The sequence below is a fragment of the Carcharhinus amblyrhynchos genome, chromosome 1 (assembly GCF_965287045.1).
Source record: "Carcharhinus amblyrhynchos chromosome 1, sCarAmb.v2.hapA, whole genome shotgun sequence".
Taxonomy (NCBI): Eukaryota; Metazoa; Chordata; class Chondrichthyes; order Carcharhiniformes; family Carcharhinidae; genus Carcharhinus; species Carcharhinus amblyrhynchos.
This window is the reverse complement of record NC_137324.1, coordinates 70,160,756-70,175,336: the sequence shown is the minus strand read 5'-3', so window position 1 is coordinate 70,175,336 and position 14,581 is coordinate 70,160,756.

Here is a 14,581-nt window from a genome sequence, read left to right as displayed (position 1 = left end):
AAAACCTGGACTGGGGTAAAGCAATGCTCTATGATAGGGCCCAAACTATTAATATATTTGCCAGTGGCTATTGCCTGGTGTCAGCATTAAATAGTCTTTAAATGGAAAATACTTTAACGTCAATCACCTCCACACAAAAAACAAACTAACCATCATAAATGTACACAATTTACAGTTTGAAGTGGAATGGGGTCAATTAGGTATCAAAAAGGGATGCAGAGGGCATAGCTGAAGTGATAAATAAGAGTATTGTATCTGAATCTTACCCAAGGAAGAACATAAGAACATAAGAAAGAGGAGCAGGAGTAGACCATCTAGCCCTTCGAGCCTGCCCCGCCATTCAATAAGATCATGGCTGATCTGTCGTGGCTCAGTTCCACTTTCCTGCCCTCTCCCCATAACCCTTAATCCCCTCTCTTATCAAAAACCCATCAACCCGCGTCTTAACAATATTTAGCGAGGCAGCCTCCACCACTTCAACGGGCAGAGAATTCCAGAGATTCACCACCCTTTGAGTGAAGAAGTTCCTCCTCAACACCGTTCTAAACCGCCCCCCCTTTATCTTGAGGCTGTGCCCCCTAGTCCTACTGTCTTTTTTGAGCGGGAAGAGTCTCTCCACCTCTATCCTATCCATCCCATTCATCATCTTATACATCTCAATGAGATCTCCCCTCATTCTTCTCAACTCTAATGAGTACAAGCCTAGTTTATTCAGCCTCTCCTCATAGCTCAACCCCCTCAACTCTGGTATCAGCCTAGTAAACCTCCTCTGCACTCCCTCCAAGGCTAAAATATCTTTGCGCAGGTGTGGCGCCCAAAACTTCACACAGTACTCCAGCTGCGGCCTCACCAATGCCCTATACAGCTGCAGCAAGACCTCCCTACTTTTATATTCAATCCCCCTCGCTATGAAGGCCAGCATCCCATTCGCCTTCCTGACTACCTGCTGCACCTGCAAGCTGGGTTTTTGCGACTCATGCACAAGGACCCCGAGGTCCCTCTGCACCGTCACCTGCTGCAGTTTTTCGCCACGTAAATAATAGTCCTTCCTACCATTATTCCTACCAAAGTGGACCACCTCACACTTGCCAACATTAAATTCCATTTGCCATTTCCTGGCCCATTTGCCCAGCCTATCTAGATCCTTCTGTAGACTCTCCACACCCTCCGCACAATTTGCCATTCCACCAATCTTGGTGTCATCAGCAAATTTCGACACCCTACACTCGGTTCCCTCCTCCAGATCATCTATATAAATGGTAAATAGCTGAGGCCCCAGCACCGACCCCTGGGGCACTCCACTAGTCACCATCCGCCAATCCAAATTGCACCCATTGACCCCCACTCTCTGCCTCCTATTTGACAACCAATCCTCTATCCACGCTAACACCCTACCCCCAACTCCACGTCCCTCGACCTTCTGCAATAACCTCTTGTGAGGTACTTTGTCAAACGCCTTCTGAAAATCCAGAAAGACCACATCCACCGGCTCTCCTCTATCCACCGCCCTAGACACATCCTCATAGAACTCCAGTAAATTTGTCAGACACGACTTCCCTTTAATGAAACCGTGCTGCGTCTGCTCTATCAAGCAGTTCCCTTCAAGATGCCTCGCAATTTCCTCCTTAATGACGGATTCTAACATTTTACCTACCACAGACGTTAAACTAACCTGCCTATAATTCCCCGCCTTTTGCCTGGCACCCTTCTTAAACAATGGCGTAACATTAGCCGTTTTCCAATCTTCCGGCACTTCACCGGAATCCAGCGACGTCTGGAAAATAACCACCAAGGCATCCACTATCACCTCCGCCATTTCTTTCAGAACCCTCGGATGCATTCCATCCGGTCCTGGGGACTTGTCCACAATCAGAATGTGCTATGAACCCCACAGTGAATAAAGACAAAGACCAGAGCTTTCCAGCCATTCATACCCATGGAATTTTCCGGTCTTGCCGACCAATGGTATGGGTTTCCTAGTGGCAAGGAAACCCCATTGAGAGTGGCGGGATTAGAAGATCCAGCACTAGCCAATGGTAGGCTGTCTCCTGCTAAACACAAATGGCGCTTTACATACTGACCATAGTTGAAACATTAGATAGGTTAAATTGTTATTCATTTATGGGATGTGGGCATTTCTGGCTACACCAGCATTTATTGCCCACCCCTGGTTGCCCTTCAGAAGGTGGTGATGAGCTGCTGTCTTGAATCCCTGCAATCCCTGAGGTGTAGGTACATCCACAGTGCTGTCAGGGAGGGAGTTGCAGGATTTGGACCCAGTGACAGTGAATAAACAGAATTTATTTCCAAGTCAGGCTGGTGAGTGACTTGCAGGAGAACTTCCAGGTGGTGCAGTTCCCAGGCATCTCCTGTGTTCTTGTCCTTCTAGATGGCTGTTTGGAAGGTGCTGCCTAAGGAACCTTCATGAGTTCCTGCAGTTCATCTGGTAAATGGTCCATACGGCTGAAAATAATCTAACAGTACTCTGATTGATCAGCAGTTCTCTAAGGCAGGACTTCCTTCCCAGATAGAAGTCTCCAGCTGGGACAATTAATGCCCTGGTTGATGGTTGAGCATTAATGGCTGGGGGAGGAGGGGGGTGCAACAAGGATCAGCAGAGATGCGTTCACTGCTTATTCTTTGGGTGGTGCAGTGGGAAACCCCACCATCCAAAAAATCCATTCTTATGTTTCACCAGCACATGCTGATGTTCTGCTACTTACTGAATCATGCCGAATTTTACTGTCTCTTCTCAAGAGCAATGACAACAAAGATGATGAGAATTAGGAAAGACTGCTTTTAGGTATAAAACTTAGGAGGGTCTTTGTCTACTTTCTGCACACAGCATTTTGAATTAGAGATTTAGGGAATGCACTGAGGCAATAGCCTGTTGTTAGGCAAAAGAGAAACGCCCCAGCTCAGAATTATCCACAGCCAAACCTGCATAATTTATACATATGCTGATCTGAAAAGAAAGTCTGGGAGCACCACAGAGAGGTTTTCTTTGAAAAATATTTGACCCTATGTTCATGGTCACACACTACCACTGCACTGCTGATCAAGATGGTGTTTCCATGCCCAATCTACCATTTTGACATGATCAGAGGCAATGGGGGTGATCTTATCAGCTTGTCACGCTGGTTGATTGGGCGAGCCGGTAAGATCACAAGCGAGGCTTGTGCCTGACTTCTCGCCTCTCGTCTTACCAGTGCTGAATTGCCAGCATTATCAGCCCCAGCAGGCTGAGACCCCACCTCAAGGCCCAGCTCTGATTGCTGGCCGGCCCCTCCCTCCGTTAGTCAGCCTGATTGCAGAGTGGCAGGGGTCCCCCCCCGTCCCATCAGGCCCTGCCTCATCAGGCCCCACCCCATTAGGCCATACCACCTTGGTACTGCCTGATGCTTTGTAGGCAATGCCAAGATGCCTCCTTGGGCATTGGCATTTTACCCCTTGGGCAATGCCAGGGGGCCCAGGCTGGCGTTGCCAAGGTGGCAATGTCTGGGGGAACACTGGCTCCTGCACCTCTGGGTGCCCTTAATGGCCTCCCCTTCACTCCAGCAGGGTTGGGCCACCAGTTCCCCACTGGGGAGCTATAATAATCCCAGCTGGAGTGAACCTTACCTGGCGGTAGGTGAGAAGCTAGTGGACGTGGAGATTTCAGTCCCAGGCCCGCTAATGGGATTTAAACAGTTCTAAAATTAGTATTTACATAAATTATTCAGTTCTGCACCAATTTCTGGCATGAAGCTGCTGGTGCTGGAAATCCAGTGCTCGGACACTCCCAGAGGCAATGGCACATAGCGGGAAACATGTGAAATGGCCTCCGCTTGGGTCTCCCAGCCTGCTGTGCCGCAAAAGCAGTGCAACAGACTAGGAGAATCGCCCCCGTTATTTGTGAGCATGGGACAAAATCATCCAGCCTCACTTGCCTTAACGGCCTCACTGTAGAGGTCCTCCACTGGGGACCAGATGTGATGGCCTCGTCGGTGAAACCAGAGGCCATTGAGGCCTGCCTGGGAGATCAGGGGCAGGAAGGCTGTGTCCTGGGACTGCCCACCAGGCACCCTGGCATTGCCAGCCCAACACCCTGAGTAAGGTACTCTGTCAGAGAGTTACTGCAGAATAGATGGGCCACATGGCTTCTTCTACACTGTGGGGATTCTATGATTCTAAGTTGCTTCATTGGAGTCTGCTCTTTTGACCCTTTAACCTAAATATGACCCAGATAGTGAGAAAGGCCAATGTCATTGCTGATGCCGTATCCAAATTCTAAAAATAAATCCCTTCAAAATTTACTGCAGGGAACTGACATTGCACTTGTTGGCAGTATGCTTAACTTTCACGTATGAATGAAAGATTGAAGGCACCTCCCTTTACTTGTTTCTTGTTTTTTGCAAGACCATGTATATAAAAAAGAAATAGAATTCATTTTTTTCCCTGAGAGCAGAAAGACTGACATGAAATTAATTATAAACTACATAAATCAAACTTTATATCTTTTGCCCGTTTAAAAATTATCTTTACCAAACCAAAAGATAGTTGTCAGAGTCACCTGATATCTGGAATTGTAAGATGACCACTAAGGTATTATATTTGATTTGATTTATTGTTGTCACTTGTATTGGGAGAAAGTGAAAAGTATTGTTTCTTGCGCCCTGTATGGACAAATACATAGAGTTCATAGGGCACATAGGGGAGAAGGAAAGAAAAGAGTGCAGAATGTAGTGCTACAGTCATAGCTAGGGTGTAGAGAAAGATTGACTTAATAAAAGGTAGGTCCCTTCAAAAGTCTAATGGCAGCAGGGAAGAAGCTGTTCTTGAGTCAGTTGGTACATGTTCTCAAGCTTTTGTATCTTTTTCCTTGACGGAAGGAGGTGGAAGAATGTATGTCTGGGATGTATGGATTGTTCTGGGGACAAAAAGAAGCTACCGAAAGGAAATGGACATTATTTGCATTCTATAAGCCACAAAATAAAAGCCAGATCCAAACACCCAATAAACATCTCTTTATGAAATCACTGTAAAAGAAGGAGATCACATGACTCGTGATCATTCTGAAATCTCTATATGCAGCTGAGAATTCAGCAGCAGCTGACCAAGAGTCCTGCAATGTGCCCTCCTTGAAACCTGTTTATCTGGAAGCCACTGGCTACTGCCAAGAAGGTGCCAATTTACACTGCCAACCTGTGCCAAGGAGCAGTGCCAGGGGCATTGCCAGACCACTGCCCAGCCATTCTCTCCCCTGGGAGCTATACTAACCTTTATGACCCCGGAGCAACCCCATGACAGGTTCATGTCTAGGTTGTGACAGCACATCAGCATCCACTGACTATCCAGTGAGGGGCAGTCTCAGAGAGAGAGAGCTCTGTAATGAGCTTTCTGTGATCCCATGTTGTGTTTCACGCCACTCCACCAGGAATTGGCTAGTAAGATCAGAACTCAGAAACTCACTGGCATGAATCGCACTCTCTGGATTTTGAGCATGTGCTGCCATTCACGCAGCTGGAGAGTGCTGGCTCAAAATTACCCCCAAATCTCCAAATATCAACCTCATATGACTGCAGCACCATCATTTTAAAGAAATTCTGCACTGCTGCTTTCAGCCAGGAACTGTCTGAATTGGAAATTCTCCATGAGGGAATCCCATCTGGATTTGGATTTTCTGGACTCTAGAAATCATGTGACTGATATCTATGCCCATGGTTTGTTTTACTGTTAAGTTATTCATAGCTCTAAATCCCCATCTCATACCCTAGCTATGAATGTATCACTGCATTCTGCACCCTCTCCTTTCCTTCTCTATGAACGGTATGATTTGTCTGTGTGATGTGTAAGAAACATGATGTCGAGTTGCTGGCGTTGAACTGGGGTAGGCATCAGGTTAACAACATCAGGTTAACTTTAACCTGGTTTTGTGAGACTATTTACTGTCCAAGAAACAATATGTTTCTTTATCTACTAATACACGTGACAATAATAAATCAAATCAAAGATCTTTTCTGTCCCCCATACTATATATTTGTGTGTATGAAGTGGGATCATCTCCCGGGTTTCAATGTGTCAATGAACTAACCTTGTGATATAAGGGGGAGCCAATGGCCAAGTAGTATTATCATTAGACTATTAATTCAGAAACTCAGCTAATGTTCAGATTCGAATCCCACCATGGCAGATGGTGGAATTTGAATTCAATAAAAAAATCTGGAATTAAGAATCAACTGATGACCATGAAACCATTGCTGATTGTTGGAAAAACCCATCTGGTTCACGAATATCTTTTAGGGAAGGAAATCTGCCATCCTTACCTGGTTGGCCTACATGTGGCTCACGTCAGCAATGTGGTCGATTCTCAACTGTCCCTGAGCAACTAGGGTTGGCCAGCCAGCAACACCCATATTCCACAAATAAAAAAAATCCTGAGCATCTGCTGTGAGTTACTTTAAAAAATTAACTACGTGATCAAAGGGATCAGCCTGTTCTGAAAGCAAGAACATTTCTGCTTACAGGCAGGTGGCTAGAGAATAAAGGAGTTCAGTTTTGTCTCTCTGCTGTCCATGACAATCTGCTTAATTTTGAACATAGGAGTTTACAGGTTTCTTGACTTGTGCTGTCACATTCTGTAAGCTTGTATGACAAAGCTGTCTGAGAGCTCAATATTGCTGTCTAGAAATATCACCAGGCTTCATGAAGATGCCATAATCCTACCAGAAAATGGTATAAGTGGCAGTTTCTTAAACAATTCCATCCCATTAACGAAAACCAAGATTTTACTTCATTTATTTATGCAGTATCCCTACAGAAAACCTGATTCTGCTTCAGTTGTATTAACTAGATTCAGAATTGTATTTCAGCAGCCTGGAACTGTGGCCAAGTTGTGGTGGTGGTTTGAAGTGCTAATTAGTTACTCAAAGGATGATTGTTGTGTGCAATCTCAAACATTTCAGGCTATTGTGAGAAGATCCTGTTGTAACACCCGAGGCTTGTTCTATTCTATTTGAACATTGGCAGCTTTAGTTAGACAGATACATGAGAGCTTTTCCCCAGCCTAAAAGGGGAGATTCGCACTTTAGGATAGTGCTATTAAATGACAGCCCCCAGGGCAGAACCTCTTTTTCACAAGATTTAAGGAGGGAAATCCATTCTCATGGAAATCCCCCTCCCCCCACCCGCACCCATCTCTCTCTCTCTCTCTCTCTTTCCCTCCTTTTGCATCACTCAGGCCAAAAATGAGTTTGTGTTTTTGTAACAGGAACAAGAAATGATTTTTAAAAATATGAACCAAATCAGTCTTGAAAGGCCAGCCAGAGAATTCCATGTTAAGAGAGAAAAGGAATTGTGGTATTATTGTTTTCCATAACTAGGAAACAGAGAAAAAATATTTTTTCTCATTGAATCAATGCATATAGTTCATTTATTTCATATCATGCATGAACCTGCTGATGGTCGAAGGTTGTGCCTCAGCTTGATCTGCCTGCTTCAAAAGAGGTACAGACATTTTGTGTTGTTACATCTCAACCGCTGGTATATGGAGTCAAAGATCTGTTTTATGACTTTTGGGTCACAATATAACTTAGCTAAATATTTGGCAGGGCGAAGTACACTCGCTTAGTTTTGTTTATTTCTTATTGTCACAATTACATTAACATTGCAATGAAATTACTGTGAAAATATCCTAGTCGCCACAATCCGGTACCTGCTCAGGCACACTGAGGGAGAACTTAGCATGGCTAATGCACCTAACCAGCACATCTTTTGGAGGGAACCCATGGAAAACATGCAGACTCCTCACAGACAGCGACCCAAGCTGAGATCCGAATCCTGGTCCCTGGCGCTCTGGAGCAGCAGTGCTAATCACTGTGCCACCATACTGCCCCTAGGGACTGCCTGGAATGTGAGTTTTACTTACACAGCTGACAAAAGCAAATATATAACATAAAAAACTGGAAAACTATGATAATATATTCTACTCCAGACCCCTGCATCAGACCACTTAACTTGAGGCTGGGAATTGTTTCCTCCTACTGACCAGGTAATGATGACAATTAGGCTCAGGCAGGAAATTGATGGACAACATGAAAGTGAGGCCCTGGAGATAAAATCATCCAGGCCTCATGCTGCAGGGGACAGTATAGTTTTCTGTCCGCCTTAACCCCTACCTGCTTGAACTTTTGCCTGTTCTCTTTTTAAAATACAGATTATTGATTCAGAATAGGATATGCTCTAACTTCCTTCTGAGTTTATGCATATTTCAGATAGGCCAGTAGGTGGCACACACACCTGCTTTTAAAACCGCTGCAGAACATTCATCCATAAGTCCTGAAACTAGTCAAAGTTTTGTGTTTTTCTATATTTTTGACAGAAAGTTTTATCTTCAAAGGAGGGTGCAAAACCTAAAAATATTTTGTTCCACATTTCCTTTGCAGCTTCATTCAAGTATGGGCAGCATGGTAGTCATGATGTGGGTATGCCGGCGTTGGACTGGCGTAAACACAGTAAAAAGTCTGACAACACCAGGTTTTAGTCCAACCTATTTATTTGATGATATACTCGCAAGCTTTCGGGATTAGCCTCTTCGTCAGGTGAACTCTCCATTCACCTGACGAAGGGGCTAACCCGAAAGCTTGCGAGTATATTATCAAATAAATAGGTTGGACTAAAACCTGGTGTTGTCAGACTTTTTACTGCAGCACGGTAGCACAGTGGTTAGCACTGCGGCATCACAGCTCCAGGGACCTGGGTTTGTTTCCCGGCTTGGGTCACTATCTGTGTGGACTTTGCATATTCTCCCGTGTCTGTGCAGGTTTCCTCCAGGTGCTCCAGTTTCCTTCCACAGTCCAAAGATGTGCGGGTTAGGTTGATTGGCCATGCTAAAATTGCCCCTTAGGGTCCTGAGGTGTGTAAGTTAGAGAGATTAGTGGGTAAATGGGGATATGGCCTGGGTGGAATTGTGGTTGGTATAGACTCTATGGGCCAAATGGCCTCTTTCTGCACTGTAGGGTTTCTATGATTATTCAGCTGCAAAAACATACAATCAGTGAGTGGCTTCAACTATCTTGCCAACTGGGCAGCCAGTAAAAGGCACACAAGGCAATTGCCCTGCAGTACCATTCTTGACTTGATTTTTCCTAGTGCTTAACAGAAAAACAAATGATCTCTGCCATAGTTTGCCTGCACAGTACTGTTCAAGTGAAAAACTGAATAACATTGGAAAATGGATATGGGATATCCCACTTCACTGCACTGCCTGAGTTTTGATTAGTTTCTTATATCTGAAAGTATAAGGCTAGATTCTCCTAAAGCAAATCATTCATTGCCCCTTGTTAATTGTGTCTTTGATAGCGAGTCACTTGACTTTATAAAAACCTAATGCACTTCGTGAGCGACTTACTTTTGTTTAATAAGAAAAATCCTGAAGTAATTGTACATGCACAGGACCAGCATTCTTTTCAAAAGATCTGATACGTGGTGAGCATTTATTTTCATTGTAAAAGCAATAAGTTAGTCACAAAACAAATTAAATGAAAGAAAGTATATTTTCTTGACATCCAATGTGCCTATCACCTGCATTCAACCAACTAATCACCATATGTTAGGTTTAACTTTGTATTTAGATAACATACCTTGAGCATAAAAATGTTTTACTTAATCACAGCAATTATAGAGGTTGAAAGTTTTTATTTTGACCTACATGACATACAAACAAATCAACATTTCTCACACTATGTTTGAATTATTCTTTTTTTCTCAGACTGTGTTTGAATTTTTAAAAAAACTTTCAAAGATTTTCTTCAGTTGAAGGATTAATGATGTTGAATGGGAAAAAAATGCTTTACTGACACATGCTCTTGGGCTGCCTCCTGGCTTAATGGTAATTATTTTATGTATGACCTTACCTGACCCCTGTAGACTGCCCTCCACACCTGTATTTGTGCAATTAAACTCTAAACTCCATTCCAACCTTTCACTATTGTTTTACTGCTTTTACCTAAACAGAGATCTCACATGTTTTTAAACAACCTTTCCCATATGTGAATATATTTTTGTGACAATCGCTTCAAAGCTCTTTTGAAATCAGTCAGCCTGGTTACTAGAAACTAGTCTTGCGACTCTATGTAATGTCGGTCTTTGCATTGCTAGATTATAACCGATTGATTTGGCACAATTTTCAGCACAGCTTGTGAATATTGTATTCCGCTTAACAGGATTTTTAACCTGAGGACATCTTTTGCAGTTAAATTAAATTAGTATGATGAATAAGGAATGTGTAGCCAAATTGACTGGATATTTTGAGACTGCTTTAGGCTCCCAGAAGTTTTTTCCTCCCCTTATTACAAGCTTTTCATCTCTTCCATACATTCTTAACAGTGATGGGCAATTGGGAGTGGGAAATACTACAGCAAACCTATTGCATCAGCTGACATTCAGATTGATGGACTAAGCAAGGAAGTAGGACACAAGACAAACAATTCTAAATTAGTGCTCTTTTAAAATTTCCCGGCTCACACTTTTAATTAAAACAACCCTTACTAAAGTCTGAAATGACATTCTTTGCCATTGTTACCATGGTCCACCAATCTTCCTGATCCTCCTTGACTTCCCTGCAATCTTTACACAGTTGACTGCACAATACTCCTCCATTGCCCTCCTTTGAATCCATTGTTTGATCTCATTCTTACTTATTCAATCATCGTCAGAGAATCTCCAGCAATTGCTTTGCTTACAACCCCCTTAGAATTTCCTCCAGTATCCTTCTTTTCTTCATTAAGTTGACTCTGTTTTCTAGTAGAAGGTGTGGAAAGCAGTGGGACTGAAGTGAAGACTTGCTTTATTCCTGCCAACTTCATGTTTGAAACCATCAGGAGATTTTTCACACTCCATCACTCTGGTTAAATTTGTCCAGCTTTCTATACCACCCAGCTTTTCTAGTTTAATTCTATTTGAATTATCTTGTGCCAGAAATTTCATAGGTGGAAAGTTTGCAGTGGGCTAACAAGTGGGTATAGGGAGTAAGGGAAAAATGACTATTAAATATCTGTCAAAATAATAATGTTATAGGGCTTTCTGCTTCTCAGTGAGATTTCCTGCTTGTGCTTGGTCTCAAGTACGACATACAGAAAGCACATTGTAAAGATCGACATTTCTGCACCTTTTTAATATATTTTTTCAAGTATGGAAGTAGGGCAGATGATAGCGACAGCTTGGAAAGAAGAATTCTTCACTAGGGAATTAACTAAAAGGTGACTGGAACATGAAACAGGCTGTAATGCGTTAAACTAACCCAAGGAAATATGCAACCAGATTATGAAGCATTCAAATAAAATGACACTGATTTGTATACGTTATGATCTGGTCATTACAATATCTGAATATGTGAACCCATTTCAGAATTGTCTTTTTCACTGTCACAGTAAATTTTAAAATTTTCAACCTTTGCTCAGTATATCGGTGCTGAAGACGCTCTAGCTTAGAAATAACTGTTGCCATATGAACAATTTCTTAATATTCTTGTGTATTTGTCAACTATTTCAGTCGTGTCTTCAACCTATATGCCTGTGTTAAAATAATGGACAATAGAATGACGTGGTGACTGTTCATCTGCCAATAACATCAATTGTGACTTGTAAGCTCTTCTTGCTAAAGCTTCACTGAAGTGTAATTGTGTCTTTTATTTGAAACATATATTCCATTATATGTATCGGGCAAGCTGGAACTGGTCTGTATCCTTCAGTTTTTCACTTTGCTCCTATTGTACATCAAGGGCTTTAGTCTTTCACCTTGCATTTTCGAACTAAATTCTCTAACTGAGTTCACTATCCAACTGTCCTCTGAACAATTGTCCAATGGAAACAAATGTGGCTCCATAGATCCCTAGTGTGTTCTATTTCCATGTCCAATTCCCGCATCTGTAATATTTGATGAATTTTTTTTTGTGAAAGCAACATCCCAACAGTGTTTTTCTCCTCAAGGTAGCTTTGTACATTCAAGCTACCCATTGATTAAAGGAGGTGTGGTGGTACCGTTTAGCCTGTAGACATTTATACAGATACTATTGGTGGTGCTCCTTTGTTGACCTCCTAGGAGGCACACAAGTAACGTTTGGAAAACCTCTCCCCAGCTGCCCTCCCCAACACCCCCACCCGAAGCTAGTTTCCCTCCCTTTCCCCAAACAAGTTGAGCCAGGCTGGTGAAACTTGCCCTTTGGGAGTAGGCTGACTCTAAATGTTACCTGAGATCTAGTTAACTCGACCATCTCGAAAGCCTCTGTTGTGTTAAACTGAATAAAGCATTAGCAAAGTAGCTCTGAGCTATGCTGTTTATCTAGACTGTAAGAACGAACTATAATGAAAAGCCCTGAGCTATAGGAGGACATGGTATGATTAACGGCAGTAAAATCTGTCCTCCTACTCACCTTAGCTAAACAACCACCCACCTGAGCAACTCGCACAGAGCAAGTAGATTTCTACAATGATTTAATTCAAAAGAGCTGCCAGCTGGATTATAAAGCTATCTGCTGATGTGGCTAAGGGTACTGATTAAAAAAAGATAACAGGTTAAGTAAAAGACGTAAAGGCATTCTGCAGCTGGTTTAAGCACCCACATTTAAACATGGGTGTGAGATTGGGCTCAGTAACACCCATTGTTGGGGAACTACAGGCACTGATTGAGGATCAAAATGAGGTCCAATGTGCATTTCTGCCCCACATCACAAAGGATGTAACGCTCATGAAGGCATTAACACGTGTACAGGTAACATGCACCAAAGATATGCACAGCAGGCAGATCATGATCATCTATTTGTGTAATACTGATTTGATGCCAGCACTGCCATTTTGAAGCTCAACACTCCACCCATTGTCCTGTCTTAGTGTCATGTAACTGTACATGTGTTAAGCAACAGGGAGGATATTCCACCTTTGAAAATTGGTATCTGCAGCCATGATGTAATGAGCTTGCACGATTTCAGTTTGGATTTCCACTAAAGCTTTCAGACCTTTGGTGGGAGCTATTTGCGTTGCAATAGAAACTGAGAGATGGGCCTTTAGACACTACATCATGGTTGGGTCCACAACTATGCCAATGGAATTGGCCACCTTTCCCATGTTGGAAAGAATAGGCTGCAAGGCCTGTATTCATTCATTGTGGTTAGAATAGTGGTTATACTACTGGAATAATAATCCAGAGGCCTAGACTCATGATCCTCAGATATGGGTTCAAATGTCAGAGCAGCAATTAAGGAACTTGAATTCATTTGGTTAAATAAATCTAGAGGAAAAAAAGCTATGATCAGGAATCATGACTATGAAACTACTGGATTGTCTTAAAAAGGTAACTGGTTCCCTAATGTCCTTTAGGAAAAAAAGCTTGCTGTCTTCATCAGTCTGGGCTATATGTGACTCCAGACCAAAAAGATGTGAATTTTAAAATCCAGATGTTACTTGACCAGGAGTCCATGTAGGTCAGTGAGTGCAGGATTAGTAGGAGAACTGGGCTTGGTGGGAGCAGAGTTTTGGATGACCTCAGGTCTAAGGGAAGTAAGATGTGGAAGACTAGCCAGAAGGTACTATAAAATACTGTGTATCTGTTTTATGGTAGAAGTCACAAAGAACATTCCAGAAATAGTGAGGAACCAAGGGGGCAATTCTCCCAAAAAAAGTTTTGAAAAGTGCTGAATTCACAGGAAAAATGGAGTAAATCACGGTGGTTTTATCAGTGGGAGTACAGACTCTCTCTGTGCAATGGAGAAGCCACAGTCATGAATATTATCAAAAGCTTGGAGGCGGGGCCTAGTCACGTCAGATTCCAACAGTTCTGGAATTCTGCGCATGCGCAGTGGCCCTAATCTGTCACTCTGCAGTTTGCCCAGGACCCTGGCAGTGCTGCCCCTCCAGTGCCCCCCTCCCCCATGACCTAATAATGGTTCCCACAAGATTTCCCCGGCCAGCCCCAACACTCCACCCCCATCTAGAATCATAGAACCCTACAGTGCAGAAAGAGGCCCTTTGGCCTATCGAGTCTGCACCGACCACAATCCCAGCCAGGTCCAACCCCCATATATTATACGCACTAATCCCTCTAACCTACACATCCCTGGATACTAAGGGGCAATTTTTTAGCATGGCCAATCAACCTAACCCTCACATCTTTGGACTGTAGGAAACCGGAGTACCTGGAGGAAACCCACACAGGCATGAGGAGAATGTGCAAACTCCACACAGACAGTGACGTGAGCCAGGAATCGAACCCAGGACCCTGGAGCTGTGAAGCAGCAGTGCTAACCACTGTGCTACCATGCCACTCTACTGTCTAGGAGCACCCCAATCTCCAGCCCCTCCGCCCTAGGATTCCTCCCACCACCACCCCCCTGCCTTCCCTTGTGCCCCCCCCACCCCCCCACCACTGCAGATCCCCTCACCCTGGAAAGCAGACTCCCCACCTCCCAGCAGACCCTCCCACCCTGACAGACACCCTCTCTTCCTCCCCACCAGCTCCCCCCCCCCCCCCACCCACCAACCCCCTGGCACAATGGCTGGAGTGTTGAGCTTCAAAATGGCAGTGTCGGCATCAAATCAGTATGACCATT